Raw genomic sequence first — 13321 nt, forward strand, 5'->3', positions numbered from 1 at the left:
CTGTGTGCGTGTCCGCCGGCCTCGGCTGTTTACCGGTGGCTGCGCGGGAGGTCCTGTCAGGAAGATTACATCTTCAAGAATGAGCAATCCCCTCGTACCATGTTTTGAATTTGTCACGAGTCCTTGGGAATGCCAGGGAAGCCGCTGAGCCCCGAGAATCCTACTGTTTTGGGGAGGATTAGAATAAATGACGACTCTAGGTACTGAGTGTGAAAATGGGCTGGGATGAAAAGTACAGGCTTATTTAAAAAAAAAAAAAAGTAAACAGGCTGTTCAGATAAGATTGCTTTTAGTTAGTACGGGTACATTCTTCATGACTTGTCACCGAAACAGTGAGACATTACCAGGAGCTTACTCACATGCTTTATTGATGGCAACACTGGTAATAGGTTTCCCCTATCCGGTTTTATCTAATTCATTCTTTGAGAAGCAAGTCTATTAAAACCATAGCAAAACAATCCACCTTCTCCTTTAGAAAGTTGATGGAAGTGTCAAAATGCTTAAAGTAGAAAATGTATTTAGACTAGTGTGTAAAATGACATTTAGTGAAGATCTTTCCAAATTCAGGATTATCAGCCCTACTAGAATGTGCTCTCATTTTTTTTTTAGTTAAAGTAAGTATAGCTTTATTAATTTATTTAAAGCCAGCCTTGTGATGTATTAAAAACCTCAGTGTTGTACTATTTTCGGAATACCGTGTGATGTTTTGATACACATGTATCTTGAATGATATTTAAAGCTTGCTTTTAAATGATTCTTTTGGATCCCTTTTTTCTTCCTTTCAAAATTTATTTGATCTGTTGCTTGATTTTAGACTTGGCCATAGCAGATGGTAATGTCAGTTGCCATTTATTTAGAAGATGCCATGAAAAGATAATTTTCTCCAAACAACGAGGCTTTGTTTTCATCCCGAACTGTTTGAAGAGGACAGAGTGTGTGCGACCTCACTTGAGAAGAATCTTTGGTTGTATTGAAAGAACAGTCCTGGTTGTATGGTGTATCAAGAGCTGTTGAGGAGCTTGATCCCAGAAATGTTTATCAGACTGATAGGTTCTTTGGGGTGATTTCTCATAAATCTTAATGTTTTTTTTTTTTTTTGGTTTTTCGAGACAGGGTTTCTCTGTGGTTTTGGAGCCTGTCCTGGAACTAGCTCTTGTAGACCAGGCTGGTCTCGAACTCACAGAGATCCACCTGCCTCTGCCTCCCGAGTGCTGGGATTAAAGGCGTGCGCCACCACCGCCCGGCTCTCATAAATCTTGTTGGAAGACTGAAATGAATTAGTTTTTGTGTCACTGATATGGCTATAGCTCCCTTCAGAGAAAACAGTAAATAGATGTTCCCAGGAACTATAATGAGTTTTTTAAAACTTCCAAATTTTTCCTCATCACCGTGTGTGTGTGTGTGTGTGTGTGTGTGTGTGTGTGTGTGGTTTGAGGAGGGACACTTGCCATCATTCATGTGTAGGTCAGGGGTCAACATCCTGGCACAGGTTCTGGAGGGCAAACTTGGGTTGCCAGGCTTGTTTTTTTTTTTTTTTTTTTTTTTTTTTTTTTTTTTTTTTTTTTTTTTTTTTTTTTTTTTTTTTTTTTTTTTTTTTTTTTTTTTTGGTTTTTCGAGACAGGGTTTCTCTGTGGCTTTGGAGCCTGTCCTGGAACTAGCTCTTGTAGACCAGGCTGGTCTCGAACTCACAGAGATTCACCTGTCTCTGCCTCCCAAGTGCTGGGATTAAAGGCGTGCGCCACCACCGCCCGGCGGTTGCCAGGCTTGTGAGGCAAGCTCTTTACTCCCTGAGCCATCTCATCAGGCCTCTATTTTATTTTTATTTTTGCATTTTTTGTGGGGGACTAAGTCTCCTGTACTCAGGCTGAAGCTGTTCTCGGACTCTTGGTTCTTCTGCCTTCACCATCCATTGACATGGGCCATCACATCCTACTTCGTAATGGATTTATAACCACCTACTTTCTCCTATTCCAGTCCATGATCTTTGCTCCCAGATACAAAGAGAACCTGACATGTGTAGTTGATAATCAGGAGCCTATTGGTTAAAATAGTTAGAGATGAAAGGAGGGGAAGGAACAGAATAAAATACATTGCATGAGAAAATTTTGATAAAAAATATTTGGGCTGTCATTTTCTTTCTTTCTTTTTCTTTTTCTTTTTTTGTTTTTTCTTTTTCCTGAGACGGTTTCTCTGTAGCTTTGGGGCCTATCCTGGAACTCTCTGTAGACAAGGCCGGCATTGGACTCACAGAGATCCTCCTGCCTCTGCCTCTCAAGTGCTGGGATTAAAGGCTGTGCCACCATTGTCCAGCTAAGGTTATCCAATTTCAAATGTTGTTCTATTAGTTTATTTCCTCCTGGAGTTTAAGAGTAGGTCCTTGGCTATGGAAAATACATGTCTTTAAACATTCATTCTTGATTCTTGTTTAAGACAGGGTCTCCTATAGCCTTGGTAGGTCTCAACAGTCTGTGAAACAGGCTGGCCTTGAACTCATGACCTTCCTGCCTACAACTTCCCAAGTCCAAGTGCTGGGATATAGATGTGTGCTATCATGCCCAGCTTTAAATCTTGTTTTTAATAAGTGATTAGTAATGACTATTGGTCGCCTGCCCCAGATTCTCAGGGAAAAAACAATGATTAGTAGCTTGGTACTGGATAAATTTCTTTAAGTCTTTTTTTTTCTAATTTATTTATTTATTTTTTGGTTTTTTTCGAGACAGGGTTTCTCTGTAATTTATTTATTTTTATGTGCATTGATATTTTGCCTACACATGCATATCTGTGAGGGTGCCAGATCCTCTGGAACTGGAGTTACAGACGGCTGTGAGATGCCCTGTGGGTGCTGGGATTCCTGGGTCCTCTAGAGCCCTTTACCATTGAACCTTCTCTCTAGCCCAAGGTTTTTTGTTTTGTTTTTGTTTTGTGTTTTTAGAAATGAAGCAAGTTTATTGAGTACACATTAAGGGGAATCAGACTGGGCAGTAATAAAACACTGCTTGCTTGCTTTTTTTTATTTTTTGTTTTATTTTGTCTCACTATGTAGCCTTGGGTGGCCTTGTACTCAGAGACTTGCCTGCTTTTGCTGGGATGAAAGGCTAGAGCACCATACCCTACTTTAGGACCTCATTTTCTTACTCAAGCAGGTAGCCTGTAACTTACCTTGACTAGCCCAGACTGACCTTTAACTTGTGACAATCCTCCTGCTCCCCAAGTGCTGGGAGCTTCATCCCAGCTCATTTATTTTCCAAGTCGAGGTTTTGAGAATTCCAGTGGCGTGTTCCAAGTCAGACTGGTGACCTCTCTGACTCAAGCCCAGGTCTAAGGGTCACAGCTTTGTGAAGTGACACATTTTGTTTGACTCCCTTCCATTCCTGCTGAATGATGTCAAGAAAGTCCCCGAGTCTTCCAGTGTCCAGGATGCTGTGGGGAATCAATCTCTCTCTTTTTAAAATCTAGGCAGTGTGTTCAGTAATATGTAAAATGATAACAGACTCACTCTCCCCCGGCTCGTGGTCCTCTCACTCCACCATAGTGTCTTTTGTCCAGTTGCTGTAAGTCTTCACTAAAAACTGAGACAGATGTCGAGGACAGATGTTTCTTAATCTCAACACCATTGATATTTTGAGCCAAATAATTCCCTGTTGTGGACTGTCTTGTGTGCCTTATTTCTCTTTGCAATATCCCAGGATGCTACCACTGGTTGACAGTAAACCTGTTTTTCCACTGTGACAATAAGAGATACTGATTTATTTATTTAGAGATAAGCTCTCTATGTAGCTTTGGCTGTCCTGGAACTCCCTATAAAGACTGTTGTAATAAGAGCGGCGGGGCTGCGTCCCCGGCACCCGGCCGCCCGCATGGCTAGCTTATGCCCCGAAATAATTACACGGAAACTGTATTCTTTTAATCACTGCCTGGCCCATTAGTTCCAGCCTCTTATTGGCTAGCTCTTACATATTGATCTAACCCATTTCTAATATTCTGTGTAGTACCACGAGCTGGCTTACCAGGAAAGATCTTAACCTGCGTCTGTCTGGAGTGGGAGAATCATGGCGACTCCTCCACTCGGCTTCTTTCTCCCAGCATTCTGTTCTGTCTACTCCGCCTACCTAATTTTCTGTCCTATTAAAGGGGCCAAGGCAGTTTCTTTATTACTTAACCAATGAAACAACAGATAGAAAGATGACCCACCTCCATCAAAAGACCATGCTGGCCTTGAACTCACAAAGATCCTTACTCTCTGTCTCCCAAATCCTGGAATTAAAGGTGTGTGCCACAGCATTTGACAATAAAAGATCTTTAGGGGCTGGAGAGATGGCTCAGAGGTTAAGAGCACTGCCTGCTCTTCCAAAGGTCCTGAGTTCAATTCCCAGCAACCACATGGTGGCTCACAACCATCTGTAATGGGGTCTGGTGCCCTCTTCTGGCCTGTAGGCATACACACAGACAGAATATTGTATACATAATAAATAAATAAATAAATAAATAAATAAATAAAATTAAAAAAAAAAAAAAGATCTTTAGATCCTAGGCAATCTTTGGACTGGGTACTGGAGAGATGACTCAGGGACTTAGAGCACTTGTTCTTGCAGAGGACCTGGGTTCTATTCCCAGTACCTACCTTGGGGGCTCAGAACCATTTCAAACTCCTGTTTCAGGGGATCTGATGCCCTCTCCTGACCTCCAAGTGTAACACACATCCATAGTGCATATGCATACATATGCATGCCAGCAGAACATTCATACACATAAAATAAATAAATTAAAAAAAAATTAATTAAAAAATAAAAGGTCTTCAGACAGGGCTGGAGAGATGGTTCAAAGGTTAAGAGCACTGGCTGCTCTTCCAGAGGTCCTGAGTCCAATTCCCAGCACCCACATGGTGGCTCAAAACCAACTATGGTGTCTTCTGTCATGCAGGCATGCGTGCAAGCAGAATACTGTATACATAATAAATAACTAAATCTTAAAAAGAAAAAGAAAAAAAAAAGGTCGGTTCTTCCGTGCACAGTAGTTCTGGCTGAGGAGTGCTGTTAGCAGTTGCTGAGTGATACCCGCATTGTGGCTGTTAGAGTCCTTCACCTGCCGCTGTGGGTGCTTCTGTCTTGCCTACCAGTATTGCTGCACTGAATCTCACCAGGAGAAAGAGCCCCTCGTGTGCTTTCTGATTTAGTTTGGGACTGAGTACAGTAGAGTGTTCCCTGTTCTACTTCTGACTTTACTTGTGCTGTAACCATGGTCATTACGATCTCAAAGGAAAGGAAAAACTTTGTAAACAACAACGACAACAAACTCCAGTCTTACTCCAAGCATTCCAGTAACTGTTTTGTATATTTACCTCACTGTACTGAGTAGTTGGTTTGTATGAGATAGTTTAAAAAAACCCAGAGATAAAAGGTTTCTTTTATCCCCTTTGCCTATGCAGTTTGGGTTGTTTATTTTTTGGTCTGTTTGATGTATATGTGGAAACAATGTCCAGCAGTAAACAGAATTTTATTTTGCTGAGTTCTAAAAATAAAAGAAAGTTGCAGGTGGTGAGATTTGGGGACAGCCTCGCTCTTTCTGTGATAAAAGTGTTATTCGTCTGAGCTGTCACAGAAATGCTCATAGTGTCATATTAGAGATGAGAATCCTGCCTGGTCCCATCAACCTTTCGGGATTTAAATACCCATTAAATAGCACTCAGCTATTTCAACTTTGGCTCCAAAATCTTGACATCCCTTTTGTTTTAGATGTATAAAGAACATTTTAGAAATTGTGGCCCCTTTTTGATTTTAAATAACCTGAAGGGAGGTAGCGAGATAGATTTCCTGGGAGCAATAATGGAGGCTTGTGCGCATACGAATGAGGGAATCCCTTGAGGATGGTTTTTGGTATAGAGCACATTCAGGCTTTGTTTGGGATGTGAAAAGAGGATGGGATCAGTCAGGCTTCTCAGGAGGTTTACGCTAATGCGAGCAGAGTGGTCTCTTTGATTCTAAAGAAACAGTGTTTGTGGAAAAGGTGGACACACTCAAAACGGGCTTCAAAATATTTCAGTCCACTCTTGCTGTGTTTCTTGAGTGTTCATAGCTTGATCGCTATCAGCTGTCTGTGTAAGAGTATATGTGTATGAGTCCAGGGTAGATGTCTGGGAGTCAGTGGTGGAATTGTGGACTGCCAAAATCCATTATTGATTACAAGAGTAAGAAAGAGTCATCTTTGTTGCTTGTGTCAGAACTAGTTCAGTTTAACAAACATATCTTGAGCCGGGCGGTGGTGGCACACGCCTTTAATCCCAGCATTTGGGAGGCAGAGGCAGGCGGATCTCTGTGAGTTCGAGACCAGCCTGGTCTACAAGAGCTAGTTCCAGGACAGGCTCCAAAACCACAGAGAAACCCTGTCTCAAAAAACCAAAAAAAAAAAAAACATATCTTGAATTTACATTATGTGCCAGTAGTATTCTGGTTTCCAGTGCAGTTTAAACATGAATAGTTGTAAGGAGAAACAATGTAAATACAGTGGCGAGTCACCCTAAAGTTAATACTGCTGAAATGTCAAGCCTCCTACTCCTCTAGTCTCTTTCCAGGTACTGGGAAGGTTCAGATGCTTATTTGCAAAATGAAACCTGATTGGGTAAAATCGATGTCACTTTCAACTTCAATTTACTCCTCAAATACTTACTGTGTTGGATTGTCTGGAAAGAGTCATAGCGTTCTGGGGAGAAATTTCTCTCTATGCGAAAGGATATAAATAGTTTCATCATGTTCAAATATTGATACTTAAGTTTGAACTCTGTTAAAAAATTATTAGTTTAAGAGTTTTCACTGAACAGAAAAACAAACCCACATACATTTACCAGTGATTGTATGTTGATAGGCTACGTATACTCTGCATGCATGGTGACTGACATCTGAAATCCCAGCATCCCAGAGGCTGAGACAGGAGGATTGCCAAAGGTTCAAGAATAGCCTGGGCTACATAGTTAGAGATTGAGAGAACATGCCCAGAGAGAATAGAACACAGCAGACCAGTCAGTCACCCTGTTTATTCGTCACATCAGAAACATTCTGTGTCACAGCTTCTGTAGCATAGAAACAGGTCCCCTCTGTCTCCTGCATCTGTACATTAAAGCTCCATGTTTCGGGTAGGGCAGGTACACACCTTTAATCCCAGCTCTCAGGAGGTAGAGGTCAGTGGAGTTCTAGTTCAAGACCATCCCATCTACATAGCAAGTTGCAGGCCAGCCAGGGTTACTTAGCGAGAGTCCTAAACCCAAAATGAACAAGAAAAAGTCACCAGTAGCGAACAGGAAGTGCATCTTGTATTCACATACCATGTCCCTGTCTCTCCAGTCTGTGGGAGTTCTTTGTATCTTGTCTTTGCTTGTGTTTTTGTGACTAGACAGGACTGTAGGTTTGAGTGGAAGAATACCAGAATAGTGAAGGTCTCATCTTCTTACGTCATATCTGGGCACATGACATCTCGTGGAGCAGTGATTTTAGTTCTGGTAGTTGGTCAAGACAGTGTTTACCAAGTTGTTTTTGCTCTTAAAGATAATTTTACCTTTCTTTATGATTGTTTAAGAATGACACTTAAAGAATAAATATAATTAAAAGTGTTGGTTTTTTTTTTTTTGAGTATTGTTACGAGTGTTATGTCCAGTCCTGTGTGTGCTGGCATTCACTCTGCCACTAAGAACCCTCTACCATCTCGAAACCTTAGTCTTTAATTTTAGTTCAGATTTGTTTTCATTTAGTCTGATTACTGAAATTTGGATTTTATAAACTTTTCTGTTTTGCATCTCTTCTATATTAATTGTCTTACTGATTTTTGATTTTTTTTTTCTTTTTCAAGATGGTTTTCCTGTAGCTTTGGAGCCTGTCCTCAAACTTACTTTGTAGACCAGGCTGTGCTTGAACTTACAGAGATCCTCCTGCTTCTGCCTCTCGAATGCTGGGATTAAAGGTGTACGCCACCACTTTTCAGCTAGTTCATATTTTAAAATGCAATAAAACTGTATTTTTTCTTGTCAAGACAGTATTTTTATATAATTTTATATTTATCTAGATTGTTCTATGTAATGTCATCTTGATCCTTCCAGGAGAATTGCAAGATGAAAAACTACTTTCCCTTCTTTTAAATTATTCTTAGCTTACAAAATAATGGGTTTCATGTGTATTTTCATGTATATCATATCTATCATTATACTTTGCTTATATTTAGAACCCATTTTTCTCCTGTGTCCCCTCTACTACTCCCCTTAACTCCACAAATACTTCCTGTTTTATTGTCTTTTATTTATATATGTATGTGTGTGGGGTGTTTTGTCATCTGAATTCTGCATATGAGAGCAAAGTTGTGGGATATTAGTTGAACCAACCAATATGTAGTTGGTTTATATTTTAGTGTCACATTCCTTTGTGGCCATGTTGTTGATTCATTCCATGCTGCATTGACATTTGAGATTCAGATAGCCAATAGTATGAATAATGCTGTTATTGAACATGTCTTTTGGTGAAAAGATGTAGCATTTGTGTTAAGTAACGTGCCTGAAAGGGCAGTTGCTCCTTAGTTGTGTGTTCGGTACCTCGCAAACTTGAGTTATTTTTATTTTGTGTCTATGCACCACATGCAGGTAGTACCCATGGAGTCCAGTAAAGGGTGTTGGTTTCCCTGGAACTGGAGATACGTGTAGTTGTGAGCCACCACATGGGTGCTGGGAATTGAACCCAGGTGCTCTGAAAGAGCAGCTTGTGCTCATAACCACTGAACCATCATCTCTCTAGCCTACCTCACAAACGTTTAAAGCCAAAACCATTCTGGGGCATGTAGGTGACTGTATAAATACTGTCTATTTCAAAATGGTAATACTGAGGGCTGGTGAGGTGGCTCAGTGGTAGTGCACCTGCTGACAAGCCCAAAGGTCTGAGTTTGATCCCTGGAACCCACATAGTGGCAGAGAGAGCCAACTGCACAAAGTTGTCTTCTGACTTCCTAGAATGCTGTGCCACATGGACCACCCGCAGTTCCATTCATACTCATCCACACACTGTAATAATTCTTCAAAAGGTGTCAAGGCAGGGCATGGTGGCATATGCCTTTAATCCTAGACTTTTGGAGGTATGGGGAGGCAGATCTCTGAGATGGACGCCAGCCTGGTCTACTTAGTGAGTTTTGGACTAGTGAGGACTACATAGTAATACCTAGTCTCAACCAAAAAGGTTTGAATAGACCAGGGAGCCATGACAAATAAATGATATGTGATATGTAAACACTGGCATAGGAAAAGGACAGTGGTGGAAAAATTGAAGAAATCTAAATTTAAAAAAAAAACAACTTGCCGGGCGGTGGTGGCGCACGCCTTTAATCCCAGCACTTGGGAGGCAGAGGCAGGCGGATCTCTGTGAGTTCGAGACCAGCCTGGTCTACAAGAGCTAGTTCCAGGACAGGCTCCAAAGCCACAGAGAAACCCTGTCTGGAAAAACCAAAAAAAAAAAAAAGAAAGAAAAACAACTTTTCAGAGGCAGGTTGATCTCTGAGTTTGAGGTCATTGTAGTTCATACAGGAAGTTCCAAGCCAGAGTGAGACTCTGTCTGCAAAAACAAAACAAACCCAGAAATGATAACATTTTAAGGTAATAGGTGTAGATATTTGATCTTCTAGAATGTATTGAAATATCACTTTACATTTCATAAATATATATAGTTTGATTTGTCCACTTAGCACACATGTGTTTTTATTAGTGATATGTTGAGGGATTATAGTCTTAATAATAACAACCTCAGAGCCTATATTTAGCTTCTGAAAACTTTAAGTCTTACATGTTTTCACACTGCTTGTGCTAATCTTTTTTCTTTTAATTGGGACTATTGTCTTCTCGTATTTGCCACTTTCTCTACTACACCCAGTATGCTTCCTCAATATGTTGTGTTTTTGAGAGGTAATGATGAGTACAGTTGGCAATGATGGCAGTGTGTAATCATCCTGGCACATGGGTTGTCTGGCTGGATTGGGCTTCTTAGGTTTTCAGTGAGAACCCCGGCACTGTATTAGAGGCATCCCTGCTGAAGGCTTCTGTTTGCTCATTTCACCAGGATTTGCATGTCTTTCAAGTGGACTGTGTTAGATGTTGAAGGTGCACAGAGGAACAGAGTACACCTGCACGCAGAAGCTCGCAGGTGCATAAACTACCACCCTGTGGTGTAATACAGTAATTGAGAAAGCTAGAGACACAGAAACTGTGATCAGAGAGAGAGAGAGAGAGAGAGAAAGAGAGAGGGGGGGGGGGCTGCCTTTGCCTCATGACTCTTTAACAAGCAAGTTTTAAATGGGAGACTGAGTTTAGAAGTTGTGAAGGCTGAAGTGTGAAATGGTAGACATACGGACAGAAATATGTAGGTAGAAAAGTCTGGAACTGTGGAAGGACTCCATATAGTATCCTAAGGCCAAAGTGCCACACGTGTAGACACTAAGTGTGACATTTGTTGTGCCCCCCTTTTCCAGGTTAGAAGCAAACACTACTTACTAATAGGTCATGACTTTTTTTTTGCTGCTAAATTTATAAGCAGCCTCTTGAGTTCTCAACAGGATGCTTCAGGCAGCCACTACAATTATCTGGACTTGGCTTGTGAGGTTAAACCTGTTTATCTGCTTTGTGGTGGGTGTTCACTATGCCTGGAGCATAGGATGTGTGTGGGAGTGGTGGGGAGTGAGACAGGCTGGAAAGGCATGTTCATTGAGAGCCACACTATTGTTTGTGCCTATAGGTTGGATGGGCAGTGGAGAGCACATAGGGAATTTACACTGGAAAATGGGTAAACAGATTACTCTTTAGAAAGACATACAGACTTTGTAGAGAGTACCTGTCTTCTGGGATGCCTGTGTTCCCAGTACTTGGGAGGCTGAGACAGAAGGATTATTTGAGTTTGAGGCTAACCTGGTCTACATTTTGAGTACCAGGCCAACCAGGGCTACCAGCAAGACCTGTCTCAACAAAGCAAAAGAATAGATACATGTCTTCTACAAATGTTATTGGACAGACCCCAGTTGACATTTCGTACTACCTTAGGTGTTAGTAGCCTTTGGGCTAATAAACCATTTGGAATATTTCTGCTTCAGACCTGAAGTGATGAAGATTTGAACTAGATCAGTAAGAATAGAAAGTCAGGTTGGTGCTTTAGAAATGGACCCTGGCATGGCTCTTTTGTTTTGATCTATAGGTGGAAGAAGAAGGAAGCCTGGAAAGCTCTCAGACTCCTACCTGGGTGATGGGGAAGGCAGGAGGAGCAAGTTAGGGTGGGAAGATGATGATTTATGCTGCAAGGAAATTAAGGTGGCGTGGGACATATTTTCCAGGTAGAGTCATGTTAATTTCCACCAAGTTCCTTTGCTCTTTCAGACGCATGCAAATCACCTTTGCTTCCTCTGGTAGCACAGAACTGCATTGGTGCTGCAGAAGATGAGGCTTAGATTCTTGGTTCTGAGGCTGAATGTGTAGTTAAAGCCTCTGGTAAAGCCACTTAGCCTTTCTGGTTCTGTTTGTTTGTTTGTTTTAATTTGTAAAAATGGGAGTTGTGTTTGTCCAGCTTATAGGGCTGTACGTGAGAGTAGGTTGTCAGCATTGTACAAAGTTATTTTCCCATCTTTTTGTGAAAAGTATTTCAAGATCCTTTGACTGGAGATTGATAAATTCTAAAACAATATCAACTCTATGTTTTGAATTCCAGAAAATGAGACTGACAATGTGGAATGTAGATATTTTTAGGTCTATGGACAGGATTTTTGAATGGATTTATGAGCTATGGAGAATTTCTTCAGACTGCTAGAGAAAGTTTATATCTGATCACCATTCATAGTTCTGCATGATTCCACAAGGAGTTTTTGTGTGGTTCTATTTCTGTGAACTGTCTAGAGGAGGCAGCTCCTTTCAGACAAATCATGTTGAATGATGGGGTCTTCACTTGGCTAATGATGCTCACTGCTTGATTATGGGCGATTTACAGAGATGCCCATTTAAGTCCTTTAAACAGATTTGAATTGGGCCGTTTTTCTTCTTGTTGTGGTTGAGTTTTAGGAGGTTCTTCATATTAGGTCTTTGAAGTTCAGTTAATTTTTTTTTAATGGAATGAGATAAGGGTCTATCTTCATTTTTCCTGTATGTGGATATCCAGTTTCCCCAAGACTGTCTGCTGGAGAAACTGTTGTTCTTTCTTTATTAGCTGGCCTTTCCAACTGATGGTTAGTTATGTGCTGACTCTTTCGTCTAGCTTCTTTAAGTCCTCTGGGAAGTAGGACTTCTTTACATCAGTAGTAAAACTGTTCAAGTGTGTTTCTTAATTTCTGTAGCCTTTCATTTGAGGTGTGGATGAAATGAGACATTTGGACTGTTGCCTGCTGTATATAGAATTAAATCTTGGGGGGAAATGACTACTCATTAGCTTAGTGGCTCTCAGACTCTGATGTTCTTCTTTGGTTTGTGCTTATTTCATTCTGTTTATCTTTAGAGAACGTGGGCACTAGAGGCTGAATACTAGTGAGTTCCATGCAAGGCTGGGTAACCTGGTTAGACCCCTTACTCAAAAACAGAACAAAAACTTAGGTTTTTATTTATTAATATAACATAATGTATAATTAGAAAATTGCAGAAGGCTTATTTCTTGGTAATAAACATAGTAAAAGTTAAACAGCTAAAAATGTGTATGTGGGCTTATTTATTTGTCCTTTTCCTCTTTCACTACTGGGGATTAAACCCAGGGACTTGCATATACTGGTCAAGTGTTATGCCACTGAGCTGAACCCCAAGCCAGCCTAGATAGCTTTGATAGTTCAAATAACTCACCTTCCTTCACTCCCCTCTTTCTTCTGGTTCTTCTTCACTTCTCCTTCCTCTCCCTTTTTCTTCCTTTTTCTTTTGAGTCAGGGTGTCACTGTGTAGTCCCAGCTAGCCCCATACTAGAAATCCTCTTGGCATATTCCTTTTGTGTGCTGGACTTAGAGGTGTGCCCTACTACTTAGCAGCCTTTCATTCTTGATAGAGAATTGGAAAAAAAAAAAAAAAAAGGGGAGTTATGTGGAAAGCCAGGCATGGTTTTGTACAGCTTTATCCCAGATCTCAGCATTGCTCAGGAGGCGGAGGCAGGCAAGATCTCTTTGAGTTGGAGGCCAGCTTGCTCTACAGAGGAAATTCTGGGACAGCTAGGGCTAAATAGTGAGACCTATATCCGCAGAGACAGAGGGAGAAAGGGAGGAAAGGAGAGAGAGAGAATGTGTCTTAAATAGAAATGGGTGGCCAAGTTGTGCCATTTCTGAAGGGAGGTAGAAAAGTATCAGAGATAGGTGA

At 41.0% G+C, this 13321-nt stretch overlaps 1 protein-coding gene across 5 annotated transcripts in view; it reads left to right on the forward strand.

Annotated features, from left to right (window-relative positions):
• Positions 1 to 13321, forward strand: part of Spire1 (spire type actin nucleation factor 1) — a 124385-nt gene that overhangs the window by 580 nt on the left and 110484 nt on the right. The window lies entirely within an intron of this gene.

Source organism: Chionomys nivalis, chromosome 14, assembly GCF_950005125.1.
Source record: "Chionomys nivalis chromosome 14, mChiNiv1.1, whole genome shotgun sequence".
Lineage (NCBI taxonomy): Eukaryota > Metazoa > Chordata > Mammalia > Rodentia > Cricetidae > Chionomys > Chionomys nivalis.